This window comes from Cavia porcellus, unplaced genomic scaffold (assembly GCF_034190915.1).
Source record: "Cavia porcellus strain 051 isolate PalLab524CR breed Dunkin Hartley unplaced genomic scaffold, mCavPor4.1 scaffold_19, whole genome shotgun sequence".
Classification (NCBI taxonomy): domain Eukaryota; kingdom Metazoa; phylum Chordata; class Mammalia; order Rodentia; family Caviidae; genus Cavia; species Cavia porcellus.
The window spans coordinates 68,264,000-68,277,162 of NW_026947502.1; positions in this window are offsets into that span (position 1 = coordinate 68,264,000).

Here is a 13,163-nt window from a genome sequence, read left to right on the forward strand (position 1 = left end):
AGTGAAAAAAACATCACGGGGTCCTGTGAATCGGAGGGCCTGAATTAGGATAATCAGTTAGTGGCAATGTGGGATGGAGAAAAGTACCACGGGGTGGTCAGCATGGGGAGGTCAGGAAACATGCAGTGGCAAGGTAGGATAGGTTTCTGAGAAACATCGCTGGGTGGTGCGAATTGTAATGTTTTGTAACAGGCCATTCTCTAGGATGATTGAGAAAAACATCACGGGGTGGTGTGAACCAGAGGGCCGGAATTAGGATAGGCAGTGAGTGGCAATGTACGATGGAGGGCCTGAATGAGGATAGGCAATGAGTGGCAATGTAGGATGGAGAAATGTACCACGTGGTGGTCAGCATGGATAGTTCAGGAAACATGCAGTGGCAATGTTGGATAGGTTTCTGAAAAACAACGCGGGGTGGTGCGCATTGTAAGGGATTGTAACAAGCAATTCACTAGTAGGAGTGAGAAAAACATCACAGGGTGGTGTGAATCGGAGGAGCTGAATTAGGATCGGCAGTGAGTAGCAATGTAGGCTTGAGAAAAGCACCACGGAGTGGTCAGCATTGGGAGGTCAGGAAACATGCAGTGGCAATGTAGGATAGATTTCTTAAAAACATTGTGGGGTTGTGCGCATTGTAAGGGTTTCTAAAAGGCCCTTCTCTAGCAGTAGGGAGAAAATCATCACGGGCTTGTGTGATTCGGAGGGCATGAATTATGATAGGCAGTGAGTGGCAATGTATGATGGAGAAAGCACAATGGGGTGTTCGGTATGGGGAGGTTAGTAAACATGCAGTGGCAATGTAGGATAGGTTTCTGAAAAAAAATCGTGTGGTAGTGCCCATTGTAAGGGTTTCTAGCAGGCCATTCTCTAGGATGAGTGAGAAAAACATCACGGGGTAGTGTGAACCAGAAGGCCTGAATGAGAATAGGCAGTGAGAGGCAATGTAGGACGGAGAAAAGCACCACGGGGTGGTCAGCATTGGGAGGTCAGGAAACATGCAGTGGCAATGTAGGAGAGGTTTCTGAAAAACATCGCGTGGTGGTGCGCATTTTAAGGGTTTCTAACAGGCCATTCTCTAGGATGAGTGAGAAAAACATCACGGGGTGGTGTGAACCAGAGGGCCTGAATTAGGATAGGCAGTGAGTGGCAATGTACGCTGGAGAAAAGCACCAAGGTGTGGTCAGCATGTGGAGGGCAGGAAACATGCAGTGGAAATGTAGGATAGGTTTCTGAAAAACATCGCGGGGTGTTGCGCATTGTAAGGGTTTCTAAAAGGCCATTCTCTAGCAGTAGGGAGAAAAACATCACGGGGTTGTGTGAATCAGAGGGCCTGAATTAGGATAGGCAGTGACTGGCAATGTAGGATGGAAAAAAGCACCACGGGGTGTCAGCATGGGGAGGCCAAGAAACATGTAGTGCAAATGTAGGATAGTTTTTAAAAAAACATTCGCGTGGTGGGGCGCATTGTAAGGGATTCTAACAGGCCATTCTCTAGTAGGAGTGAGAAAATCATCACGGGGAGGTGTGAATCGGAGGCCCGAATTAGGATAGGCAGTGAGGGGCAATGTAGGATTGAAAAAAGCCCCACCCGCTGGTCAGCAGGGGGAGGTCAGGAAACATGCAGTGGCAATGTAGGATAGGTTTCTGAAAAACATCGCGGGGTGGTGCGCATTGTAAGGGGTTTCTAACAGGCCATTCAATAGTAGGACTGAGAAAATCATCACGGGGTGATGTGAATCGTAGGGCTTGAGTGAGGATCGCCAGTGAGAGGCAATATAGGACGGAGAAAAGCACCACGGGGTGGTCAGCATGGGGAGGTCAGGAAACATGCAGTGGCAATGTAGGATAGGTTTCTGAAAAACATCGCGGGGTGGTGTGCATTGGAAGGCTTTCTAACAGGCCATTCATTAGTAGGAGTGAGAAAATCATTATGGGGTGGTGGGAATTGGACTGCCTGAATTAGGATAGGCAGTGAGGGGCCATGTGGGATGGAGAAAAGCATCACGGGGTGGTCAGCATGGGAAGACAGGAAACATGCAGTGGCAATGTAGGATAGTTTTCTGGAAAACATCGCCGGATGGTGCGCATTGTAAGGGTTTCTAATAGATCATTCACTAGTAGGAGTGAGAAAAACATCATGGGGTAGTGTGATTCGGATGGTCTGAATTAGAATAGGCAGTGAGTGGCAGTGTAGGATGGAGAAAAGCACCACGGGGTGTCAGCATGGGGAGGCCAAGAAACATGCAGTGCCAATGTAGGAGAGTTTTCGGAAAAACATCGCTTGGTGGTGCACATTGTAAGGGTTTCTAACAGGCTATTCTCTAGTAGGAGTGAGAAAATCATCACGGGGTGGTGTGAATGCAGGGCCTGAATTAGGATAGGCAGTGAGTGGCAAGGTAGGATGTTAAAATTCCTCAAACGCTGGTCAGCATGGGGAGGTCAGGAAACATGCAGTGGCAATGTGTAATAGGTTTCTGAAAATCATCGCGGGGTGGTGCGCATTGTATTGGTGGGTAACAGTGCACTCACTAGGAGGAGTGAGAAAAACATCAGCTGGTGGTGTGAATCATTGGGTCTGAATTAGGATACGCAGTGAGTGGCAATGTAGGATGAAGAAACACACCACGGGGTGGTCAGCATGGGGAGGTCAGGAAACATGCAGTGGCAATGTAGGATAGGTTTCTGAAAAACATCGCGGGTTTGTGCGCATTGCAAGGGTTTCTAACAGGCCATTCTCTAGGATGAGTTAGAAAAACATCACAGGGTGGTGTGAACCAGAGGGCCTGAATAAGGATAAGCAGTGAGTGGCAATGTAGGATGTAGAAAAGCACCACGGGGTGGTCAGCATGAGGAGGTCAGGAAACATGCAGTGGAAATGTAGGATAGGATTCTGAAAAACATCGCGGGGTGGTGGGCATTGTAAAGCTTTCTAACAGGACATTCATTAGTAGGAGTGAGAAAAACATCACGGGGTTGTGTTAATCGGAGGCCCTAATTAGGATAGGCAGTGAGGGGCAATGTGGGATGGAGAAAAGCACCACGGGGCCGTCTTCATGAGGAGTTCAGGAAACATGCAGTGGCAAGGTAGGATTGGATTCTGCAAAACATCGCGGGGTGGTGCGCATTGTAAAGGTTTCTAACATTCCATTCACTAGTAGGAGTGAGAAAAACATCACGGGGTTGTGTGAATCGGAGGCCCTAATTAGGATAGGCAGTGAGGGGCAATGTGGGATGGAGAAAAGCATCACGGGGTGGTCAGCATGGGGAAGACAGGAAACATGCAGTGGCAATGTAGGATAGGTTTCTGAAAAACATCGCGGGATGGTGCGCATTGTAATGGTTTCTAACAGATCATTCACTAGTAGGAGTGAGAAAAACATCATGGGGTAGTGTGATTCGGATGGTCTGAATTAGAATAGGCAGTGAGTGGCAATAGAGGATGGAGAAAAGCACCACGGGGGATTAGCATGGGGAGGCCAAGAAACATGCAGTGCCAATTAGGATAGTTTTCGGAAAAACATCACTGGGTGGTGCACATTGTAAGGGTTTCTAACAGGCTATTCTCTAGTAGGACTGAGAAAATCATCACCGGCTGGTGTGAATCGGAGGGCCTGAATTAGGATAGGCAGTGAGTGGCAATGTAGGATGTTAAAAATCCCCAAGCGGTGGTCAGCAGGGGGAGGTCACAAAACATGCAGTGGCAATGTAGGATAGGTTTCTGAAAAACATCGCGTGGTGGTGCGCATTGGAAGGGTTTCTAAAAGGCCATTCATTAGCAGGAGTGAGAAAATCATTACGGTGTGGTGGGAATTGGACGGCCTGAATTAGGATAGGCAGTGAGTGGCAATGTACGAAGGAGAAAAGCAACACTGCTTTGACACCATGCAGAGGTCGGAAACATGCAGTGGCAATATAGGATAGGTTTCTGAAAAACATCGCGGGGTGGTGCGCACTGTAAGGGTTTCTAACACGCCATTCAATAGTAGGAGTGAGAAAATCATCACGGGGTGGTGTGAATCGTAGGGCCTGAATGAGGATAGGCAGTGAGAGGCAATGTAGGACGGAGAAAAGCACCACGGGGTGGTCAGCATGGGGTGGTCAGGAAACATGCAGTGGCAATGTAGGATAGGTTTCTGAAAAACCTCGCGTGGTGGTGCGCATTGTAAGGGTTTCTAACAGGCCATTCTCTAGGATGAGTGAGAAAAACATCACGGGGTGGTGTGAACCAGAGGGCCTGAATTAGGATAGGCAGTGAGTGGCAATGTACGCTGGAGAAAAGCACCAAGGTGTGGTCAGCATGGGGAGGTTAGTAAACATGCAGTGGAAATGTAGGAGAGGTTTCTGAAAAAAAATTGCGTGGTAGTGCCCATTGTAAGGGTTTCTTACAGGCCAAACTCTAGCAGGAGGGAGAAAAACATCACAGGATTGTGTGAATCAGAAAGCCTGAATTAGGATAGGCAGTGAGTGGCAATGTAGGATGGAGAAAAGCACCAGGGGGGTCAGCATGGGGAGGCCAAGAAACATGCACTGCCAATGTAGGATAGGTTTGTGAAAAACATCGCAGGGTTGTGCACATTGTAAGTGTTTCTAACAGGCCATTCTCTAGTAGGAGTGAGAAAAACATCACGGGGTGGTGTGAATCGGAGAGCCTGAATTTGGATAGGCAGTGAGTGGCAATGTAGGATGGACTAAAGCACAACGGGGTTGTCAGCATGGGGAGGTCAGGAAACATGCAGTGGCAATGTAGGATATGTTTCTGAAAAACATCGCGGGGTGGTGCGCATTGTAAGGGTTTCTAAAAGGCCATTCAATAGTAGGAGTGAGAAAAACATCACGGGGTTGTGTGAGTCGGATGGCCTGAATTAGGATAGGCAGTGAGTGGCAAAGTAGGATGGAGAAAAGCACCAAGGGGTGGTCAACATACGGACGTCAAGAAACATGCAGTGGCAATGTAGGATAGGTTTCTGAAAAACATCGCGGGGTAGTGTGCATTGTAAGGGTTTCTAACAGGCCATTCCTTAGTAGGAGATAGAAAAAAATCACAGGGTGCTGTGAATCATAGGGCCTGAATTACGATAGGCAGTGAGTGGCAATATAGGATGGAGAAAGCACAACGGGGTGATCGGTATGGGGAGGTCAGTAAACATGCAGTGGCAATGTAGGATAGGTTTCTGAAAAACATCGCATGGTAGTGCGCATTGTAAGGGTTCCTAACAGGCCATTCACTACTAGGAGCGAGAAACACATCACTGGGTGGTGTATTCAGAGGGACTGAATTAGGAGAGGCAGTGAGTGGCAATGTAGGATTGAGAAAATCACCAAGGGGTGGTCAGCATGAGAAGGTCACGAAACATGAAGTGGCAATGTAGGATAGGTTTCTCAAAAACATCGCATTGTGGTGCGCATTGAAAGGGTTTCTAGCAGGCAATTCAGTAGTAGGTGTGGGAAAATCATCGTGGGCTGGTGTGAATCAGAGAACCTGAATTAGGATAGGCAGTGAGTAGCAATGTACGAAGGAGAAAAGCAACACTGGTTTGTCACCATGGGGAGGCCGGAAACATGCAGTGGCAATGTAGGATAGGTTTCTGAAAATCATCGCGTGTTGTTGCACATTGTAAGGGTTTCTAACAGGCCATTCACTAGAAGCAGTGAGAAAATCATCACGGGGTGGTGTGCATCATAGGGCCTGAATGAGGATAGGCAGTGAGGAGAAATGTAGGATGGAGAAAACACCTCGGGGTGGTCAGCATGGGGAGGTCAGGAAACATGCAGTGGCAATGTAGGATAGGTTTCTGAAAAACATCGCGGGGTGGTGTGCATTGGAAGGGTTTCTAAGAGGCCATTCATTAGTAGGAGTGAGAAAAACACCACAGGGTGGTGGGAATTGGACGGCCGGAATTAGGATAGACAGTGAGTGGCAATGTACGAAGGAGAAAAGCAACACTGGTTTGTCAGCATGGGGAGGTCGGAAACATGCAATGGCAATGTAAGATAGGTTTCTGAAAATCATCTCGTGGTGGTGCGTATTGTAAGGGTTTCTAACAGGCCATTCACTAGTAGAAGTGAGAAAAACATCAAGGGGTGCTGTGAATCTATGGGCCTGAATTAGGATAGGCACTGAGGGGCTATTTAGGATGGAGAAAAGTACAGTGGGGTGGACAGCATGGCGAGATCAAGCAACATGCATTGGCAATGTCGTTCAGGTTTCTGAAAAACTTTGCGGTGTGGTGTGCATTGTACAGTTTTCTAACAGGCCATTCACTAGTAGGAGTGAAAAAAACATCACGGGGTCCTGTGAATTGGATGGGCCTGAATTAGGATAATCAGTTAGTGGCAATGTGGGATGGAGAAAAGCACCACGGGGTGGTCAGCATGGGGAGGTCAGGAAACATGCAGTGGCAAGGTAGGATAGGTTTCTGAGAAACATCGCTGGGTGGTGCGAATTGTAATGGTTTCTAACAGGCCATTCTCTAGGATGAGTGAGAAAAACATCACGGGGTGGTGTGAACCAGAGGGCCGGAATTAGGATAGGCAGTGAGTGGCAATGTACGATGGAGGGCCTGAATGAGGATAGGCAATGAGTGGCAATGTAGGATGGAGAAAAGTACCACGTGGTGGTCAGCATGGATAGTTCAGGAAACATGCAGTGGCAATGTTGGATAGGTTTCTGAAAAACAACGCGGGGTGGTGCGCATTGTAAGGGATTGTAACAAGCAATTCACTAGTAGGAGTGAGAAAAACATCACAGGGTGGTGTGAATCGGAGGAGCTGAATTAGGATCGGCAGTGAGTAGCAATGTAGGCTTGAGAAAAGCACCACGGAGTGGTCAGCATTGGGAGGTCAGGAAACATGCAGTGGCAATGTAGGATAGATTTCTGAAAAACATCGTGGGGTTGTGCACATTGTAAGGGTTTCTAAAAGGCCATTCTCTAGCAGTAGGGAGAAAATCATCACGGGCTTGTGTGATTCGGAGGGCCTGAATTACGATAGGCAGTGAGTGGCAATGTATGATGGAGAAAGCACAATGGGGTGGTCGGTATTGGGAGGTTAGTAAACATGCAGTGGCAATGTAGGATAGGTTTCTGAAAAAAAATTGCGTGGTAGTGCCCATTGTAAGGGTTTCTTACAGGCCAAACTCTAGCAGGAGGGAGAAAAACATCACAGGATTGTGTGAATCAGAAAGCCTGAATTAGGATAGGCAGTGAGTGGCAATGTAGGATGGAGAAAAGCACCAGGGGGGTCAGCATGGGGAGGCCAAGAAACATGCACTGCCAATGTAGGATAGGTTTGTGAAAAACATCGCAGGGTTGTGCACATTGTAAGGGTTTCTAACAGGCCATTCCCTAGTAGGAGTGAGAAAAACATCACGGGGTGGTGTGAATCGGAGAGCCTGAATTTGGATAGGCAGTGAGTGGCAATGTAGGATGGACTAAAGCACAACGGGGTGGTCAGCATGGGGAGGTCAGGAAACATGCAGTGGCAATGTAGGATATGTTTCTGAAAAACATCGCGGGGTGGTGCGCATTGTAAGGGTTTCTAAAAGGCCATTCAATAGTAGGAGTGAGAAAAACATCACGGGGTTGTGTGAGTCGGATGGCCTGAATTAGGATAGGCAGTGAGTGGCAAAGTAGGATGGAGAAAAGCACCAAGGGGTGGTCAACATACGGACGTCAAGAAACATGCAGTGGCAATGTAGGATAGGTTTCTGAAAAACATCGCGGGGTAGTGCGCATTGTAAGGGTTTCTAACAGGCCATTCCTTAGTAGGAGATAGAAAAAAATCACAAGGTGCTGTGAATCATAGGGCCTGAATTACGATAGGCAGTGAGTGGCAATATAGGATGGAGAAAGCACAACGGGGTGATCGGTATGGGGAGGTCAGTAAACATGCAGTGGCAATGTAGGATAGGTTTCTGAAAAACATCGCATGGTAGTGCGCATTGTAAGGGTTCCTAACAGGCCATTCACTACTAGGAGCGAGAAACACATCACTGGGTGGTGTATTCAGAGGGACTGAATTAGGAGAGGCAGTGAGTGGCAATGTAGGATTGAGAAAATCACCAAGGGGTGGTCAGCATGAGAAGGTCACGAAACATGAAGTGGCAATGTAGGATAGGATTCTCAAAAACATCGCATGGTGGTGCGCATTGAAAGGGTTTCTAGCAGGCGATTCACTAGTAGGAGTGGGAAAATCATCGTGGGCTGGTGTGAATCAGAGAACCTGAATTAGGATAGGCAGTGAGTGGCAATGTACGAAGGAGAAAAGCAACACTGGTTTGTCACCATGGGGAGGCCGGAAACATGCAGTGGCAATGTAGGATAGGTTTCTGAAAATCATCGCGTGTTGTTGCACATTGTAAGGCTTTCTAACAGGCCATTCACTAGAAGCAGTGAGAAAATCATCACGGGGTGGTGTGCATCATAGGGCCTGAATGAGGATAGGCAGTGAGGAGAAATGTAGGATGGAGAAAACACCTCGGGGTGGTCAGCATGGGGAGGTCAGGAAACATGCAGTGGCAATGTAGGATAGGTTTCTGAAAAACATCGCGGGGTGGTGTGCATTGGAAGGGTTTCTAAGAGGCCATTCATTAGTAGGAGTGAGAAAAACACCACAGGGTGGTGGGAATTGGACGGCCGGAATTAGGATAGACAGTGAGTGGCAATGTACGAAGGAGAAAAGCAACACTGGTTTGTCAGCATGGGGAGGTCGGAAACATGCAATGGCAATGTAAGATAGGTTTCTGAAAATCATCTCGTGGTGGTGCGTATTGTAAGGGTTTCTAACAGGCCATTCACTAGTAGAAGTGAGAAAAACATCAAGGGGTGCTGTGAATCTATGGGCCTGAATTAGGATAGGCACTGAGGGGCTATTTAGGATGGAGAAAAGTACAGTGGGGTGGACAGCATGGCGAGATCAAGCAACATGCATTGGCAATGTCGTTCAGGTTTCTGAAAAACTTTGCGGTGTGGTGTGCATTGTACAGTTTTCTAACAGGCCATTCACTAGTAGGAGTGAAAAAAACATCACGGGGTCCTGTGAATTGGATGGGCCTGAATTAGGATAATCAGTTAGTGGCAATGTGGGATGGAGAAAAGCACCACGGGGTGGTCAGCATGGGGAGGTCAGGAAACATGCAGTGGCAAGGTAGGATAGGTTTCTGAGAAACATCGCTGGGTGGTGCGAATTGTAATGGTTTCTAACAGGCCATTCTCTAGGATGAGTGAGAAAAACATCACGGGGTGGTGTGAACCAGAGGGCCGGAATTAGGATAGGCAGTGAGTGGCAATGTACGATGGAGGGCCTGAATGAGGATAGGCAATGAGTGGCAATGTAGGATGGAGAAAAGTACCACGTGGTGGTCAGCATGGATAGTTCAGGAAACATGCAGTGGCAATGTTGGATAGGTTTCTGAAAAACAACGCGGGGTGGTGCGCATTGTAAGGGATTGTAACAAGCAATTCACTAGTAGGAGTGAGAAAAACATCACAGGGTGGTGTGAATCGGAGGAGCTGAATTAGGATCGGCAGTGAGTAGCAATGTAGGCTTGAGAGAAGCACCACGGAGTGGTCAGCATTGGGAGGTCAGGAAACATGCAGTGGCAATGTAGGATAGATTTCTAAAAAACATCGTGGGGTTGTGCACATTGTAAGGGTTTCTAAAAGGCCATTCTCTAGCAGTAGGGAGAAAATCATCACGGGCTTGTGTGATTCGGAGGGCCTGAATTACGATAGGCAGTGAGTGGCAATGTATGATGGAGAAAGCACAATGGGGTGGTCGGTATTGGGAGGTTAGTAAACATGCAGTGGCAATGTAGGAGAGGTTTCTGAAAAAAAATTGCGTGGTAGTGCCCATTGTAAGGGTTTCTTACAGGCCAAACTCTAGCAGGAGGGAGAAAAACATCACGGGATTGTGTGAATCAGAAAGCCTGAATTAGGATAGGCAGTGAGTGGCAATGTAGGATGGAGAAAAGCACCAGGGGGGTCAGCATGGGGAGGCCAAGAAACATGCACTGCCAATGTAGGATAGGTTTGTGAAAAACATCGCAGGGTTGTGCACATTGTAAGGGTTTCTAACAGGCCATTCTCTAGTAGGAGTGAGAAAAACATCACGGGTGGTGTGAATCGGAGAGCCTGAATTTGGATAGGCAGTGAGTGGCAATGTAGGATGGACTAAAGCACAACGGGGTTGTCAGCATGGGGAGGTCAGGAAACATGCAGTGGCAATGTAGGATATGTTTCTGAAAAACATCGCGGGGTGGTGCGCATTGTAAGGGTTTCTAAAAGGCCATTCAATAGTAGGAGTGAGAAAAACATCACGGGGTTGTGTGAGTCGGATGGCCTGAATTAGGATAGGCAGTGAGTGGCAAAGTAGGATGGAGAAAAGCACCAAGGGGTGGTCAACATACGGACGTCAAGAAACATGCAGTGGCAATGTAGGATAGGTTTCTGAAAAACATCGCGGGGTAGTGTGCATTGTAAGGGTTTCTAACAGGCCATTCCTTAGTAGGAGATAGAAAAAAATCACAGGGTGCTGTGAATCATAGGGCCTGAATTACGATAGGCAGTGAGTGGCAATATAGGATGGAGAAAGCACAACGGGGTGATCGGTATGGGGAGGTCAGTAAACATGCAGTGGCAATGTAGGATAGGTTTCTGAAAAAAAATTGCGTGGTAGTGCCCATTGTAAGTGTTTCTTACAGGCCAAACTCTAGCAGGAGGGAGAAAAACATCACAGGATTGTGTGAATCAGAAAGCCTGAATTAGGATAGGCAGTGAGTGGCAATGTAGGATGGAGAAAAGCACCAGGGGGGTCAGCATGGGGAGGCCAAGAAACATGCACTGCCAATGTAGGATAGGTTTGTGAAAAACATCGCAGGGTTGTGCACATTGTAAGGGTTTCTAACAGGCCATTCTCTAGTAGGAGTGAGAAAAACATCACGGGGTGGTGTGAATCGGAGAGCCTGAATTTGGATAGGCAGTGAGTGGCAATGTAGGATGGACTAAAGCACAACGGGGTGGTCAGCATGGGGAGGTCAGGAAACATGCAGTGGCAATGTAGGATATGTTTATGAAAAACATCGCGGGGTGGTGCGCATTGTAAGGGTTTCTAAAAGGCCATTCAATAGTAGGAGTGAGAAAAACATCACGGGGTTGTGTGAGTCGGATGGCCTGAATTAGGATAGGCAGTGAGTGGCAAAGTAGGATGGAGAAAAGCACCAAGGGGTGGTCAACATACGGACCTCAAGAAACATGCAGTGGCAATGTAGGATAGGTTTCTGAAAAACATCGCGGGGTAGTGCGCATTGTAAGGGTTTCTAACAGGCCATTCCTTAGTAGGAGATAGAAAAAAATCACAAGGTGCTGTGAATCATAGGGCCTGAATTACGATAGGCAGTGAGTGGCAATATAGGATGGAGAAAGCACAATGGGGTGATCGGTATGGGGAGGTCAGTAAACATGCAGTGGCAATGTAGGATAGGTTTCTGAAAAACATCGCATGGTAGTGCGCATTGTAAGGGTTCCTAACAGGCCATTCACTACTAGGAGCGAGAAACACATCACTGGGTGGTGGATTCAGAGGGACTGAATTAGGAGAGGCAGTGAGTGGCAATGTAGGATTGAGAAAATCACCAAGGGGTGGTCAGCATGAGAAGGTCACGAAACATGAAGTGGCAATGTAGGATAGGATTCTCAAAAACATCGCATGGTGGTGCGCATTGAAAGGGTTTCTAGCAGGCGATTCACTAGTAGGAGTGGGAAAATCATGGTGGGCTGGTGTGAATCAGAGAACCTGAATTAGGATAGGCAGTGAGTGGCAATGTACGAAGGAGAAAAGCAACACTGGTTTGTCACCATGGGGAGGCCGGAAACATGCAGTGGCAATGTAGGATAGGTTTCTGAAAATCATCGCGTGTTGTTGCACATTGTAAGGCTTTCTAACAGGCCATTCACTAGAAGCAGTGAGAAAATCATCACGGGGTGGTGTGCATCATAGGGCCTGAATGAGGATAGGCAGTGAGGAGAAATGTAGGATGGAGAAAACACCTCGGGGTGGTCAGCATGGGGAGGTCAGGAAACATGCAGTGGCAATGTAGGATAGGTTTCTGAAAAACATCGCGGGGTGGTGTGCATTGGAAGGGTTTCTAAGAGGCCATTCATTAGTAGGAGTGAGAAAAACACCACAGGGTGGTGGGAATTGGACGGCCGGAATTAGGATAGACAGTGAGTGGCAATGTACGAAGGAGAAAAGCAACACTGGTTTGTCAGCATGGGGAGGTCGGAAACATGCAATGGCAATGTAAGATAGGTTTCTGAAAATCATCTCGTGGTGGTGCGTATTGTAAGGGTTTCTAACAGGCCATTCACTAGTAGAAGTGAGAAAAACATCAAGGGGTGCTGTGAATCTATGGGCCTGAATTAGGATAGGCACTGAGGGGCTATTTAGGATGGAGAAAAGTACAGTGGGGTGGACAGCATGGCGAGATCAAGCAACATGCATTGGCAATGTCGTTCAGGTTTCTGAAAAACTTTGCGGTGTGGTGTGCATTGTACAGTTTTCTAACAGGCCATTCACTAGTAGGAGTGAAAAAAACATCACGGGGTCCTGTGAATTGGATGGGCCTGAATTAGGATAATCAGTTAGTGGCAATGTGGGATGGAGAAAAGCACCACGGGGTGGTCAGCATGGGGAGGTCAGGAAACATGCAGTGGCAAGGTAGGATAGGTTTCTGAGAAACATCGCTGGGTGGTGCGAATTGTAATGGTTTCTAACAGGCCATTCTCTAGGATGAGTGAGAAAAACATCACGGGGTGGTGTGAACCAGAGGGCCGGAATTAGGATAGGCAGTGAGTGGCAATGTACGATGGAGGGCCTGAATGAGGATAGGCAATGAGTGGCAATGTAGGATGGAGAAAAGTACCACGTGGTGGTCAGCATGGATAGTTCAGGAAACATGCAGTGGCAATGTTGGATAGGTTTCTGAAAAACAACGCGGGGTGGTGCGCATTGTAAGGGATTGTAACAAGCAATTCACTAGTAGGAGTGAGAAAAACATCACAGGGTGGTGTGAATCGGAGGAGCTGAATTAGGATCGGCAGTGAGTAGCAATGTAGGCTTGAGAAAAGCACCACGGAGTGGTCAGCATTGGGAGGTCAGGAAACATG